The sequence below is a fragment of the Lontra canadensis genome, unplaced genomic scaffold, assembly GCF_010015895.1.
Source record: "Lontra canadensis isolate GAN:19392208 unplaced genomic scaffold, GSC_riverotter_1.0 scaffold1, whole genome shotgun sequence".
Lineage (NCBI taxonomy): Eukaryota > Metazoa > Chordata > Mammalia > Carnivora > Mustelidae > Lontra > Lontra canadensis.
The window spans coordinates 114,758,851-114,761,294 of NW_022630995.1; the positions used below are offsets into that span (position 1 = coordinate 114,758,851).

The 2,444-nt window shown below is 32.4% G+C and overlaps 1 non-coding gene across 1 annotated transcript; it reads right to left on the reverse strand.

Annotated features, from left to right (window-relative positions):
• Positions 1-348: 348 nt before the first annotated feature.
• LOC116871604 lies at positions 349-455 on the reverse strand. The gene has a single exon (XR_004383447.1). It is a non-coding gene; the product is annotated as a U6 spliceosomal RNA (small nuclear RNA).
• Between the last annotated feature and the right edge of the window lie 1,989 nt (positions 456-2,444).

Genomic DNA, 2,444 nt, shown 5'->3' on the forward strand with positions numbered 1-2,444 from the left:
GAACGATTTCATTCTTTTTTTTTTTTTTTAATTTATTTGACACAGAGAGAGAGAGCACAGGCCGGGGGAGCAGGCAGAGGGAGACGCAGAAGCAGGCTTCCCGCTGAGCAGGGTGCCCAAGATGGGACTCAATCCTGAATCCTGGGATCATGACCTGAGCCTAAGGCAGCCATTTAACTGAGCCACTAACGTACCTCTTCACTCTTTTGTAGGGCTATATATCCCTACAAAAAAATATTTTGGGATATATATTTAGGTATATATATATCCCTAAAAAATATTTTGTAGGATATATATATATATATATATATATAGCCAGAAAATATGGAATACAAAATTATGGAACAACAAAATATGGAACAGTTCATACATTTGTGTGTCATCCTTGTGCAGGGACCATACTAATCTTCTCTGTATCATTCCAATTCTAGTATATGTGCTGCTGAAGTGACCACAAGTATTTGAAGATTTCTAAGGTATTTGTATTTAAGTAATACAATTCCCATTATTAAACAAGTTTAATATTTAAAAATATTTGTTCTTCCATGTCTAACATATATATATGTTGCCATAGCTACACTGATTGTCTTCATTATTCAGAACAAAAAGCCATTCTGATCTTTAACATTTATGTACAAATTTAGATCCGTTGTCTTTTGAAAATGAAAGTATTCTTATTGTCTCCTATAGCTGCTATTTTACTTTTCATTTTTTAGTACAATCTGAACTGCATCTTTTTAAATACTTGCTAACTTTTAAGTAGATATTTATGTAATATTTATATTTATAAAATTTCATGTTATAATTATATAATAATTATATAATACATGCTATACAATATAAAAGAAATTATACAATCCAAAGTTATAAAAACCCCATGAATAAAACACCATATATTTCTTTCTTTTTAATGTATTGATAGCACAGGATAAATTAATCTAATACTATTTTTTTCTTGAAAACCAACAGAAATTTTAGCTTTAACATGCATGTAATTTTGTTTCTAAACAGCAGATGGCAGTATCAAATTCTAGTTTCACTTGTCGATTTTTTTTTTTTTTTCTGAAAAAAAATTTTTTTTTTTTAACTCACAGTGCAATGCTTGGCCTAACCGCAGAAACACAATTAGCTTTAATTCAGGAAATACAGTTCTATTGGCATTAATTCCTGAAGAAAAATGTTTGCAATATCTAGAACAAAACACTGGTTTTTCAGAATTAATATCTGATAGTAGTTGGAAAGCCAATTACTCAAATATTAGAGGCATTAACATCAAAACAAATGAAATCAAATTCATAATCCAATTGATTACACTAATAACCTTGGAACACTCCACTTTAAAACTAAGATAATGTAGGGGTGCCTGAGGGGCTCAGTCTTTTAAACAATAGACTCGTGATTTTGGCTGGAGTCATGATCTCAAGGTCATGGGATGGAGTCCAAATTGGGTTGGCTGGGTGTGCAGCCTGCATATCATTCTCTCTCTGCCTCTCCCTCTGTCCCTCCCTGCCACCTCCTCTCTTAAAACAAAAATAAAAACAAACAACAACAAAAAAACCCCTATGATAATCTCCTCTGAGCATCAGCAGAGATTACGATGGTTTGTGAGGGAAAAGGTTAAATTGAAGTACATTAGAACAATTAATAGCCATTGGGAAACCATTGGGAAGCCCAAGCCATGATGGTCACATAGATTCTAAAGGTAAAATAAAAGTAAAAATTAAAATAAAATAAAACAACAAAATTTGCTAAACTATTCTTTTCTTTCCCTCAAGAACTGTAGTCTAGGGTAGAACATACAGGGAAAGAGCTGAAGAGAAGGAAGAAAGATGGAAAAAAAAAGGTTCGTTCTCACAGAGGAGAGATATTCCAGTCTGGTATAGGAAGAACAGATTTATTTATTGTGGAATTATGCTGTAAACACAAATTCTTTGGTAGAAGAATTTAGTCAGCAACTTTATCCTGATGACTGCCTTATTCTTATTCTGGTCCATCCTAAGCTGCCAAGTAGGGACAGAGGTAGAGTTGCCAACTTCAAGTGCTCATCTGTTTATGTGTTCTATTTTGTCCCCATGTTTAGCAATGCCAGTGATATATCATTCTGTTGTGCCAAGTGGTTTTCTTAGAACAACATTTTGGAAATTTAGCCTGAAATGTTCTCTTGATCTATCATTATCCCATTTCTCTTGTTTGTATCTTTTTTTTTTTAATGTACTTTTTCTCTCTTTGTCACCCAAAGGTGCATTATGTATCTTTTTGTCATCACTTAACAAGTATTAAAGAGTTAGCTTTTTCCATGTTTCTTAACTCATTCTTATCAACTTCTTATTATACTTGATAAAATAAATATTTTGAATGTAACTATTTTAATCCCATTTAATATGTGCTTTTTTTCTGTTTCAGAATATCCCTCATGTGTAACTTAGAAGAGACCACCTTGTGGC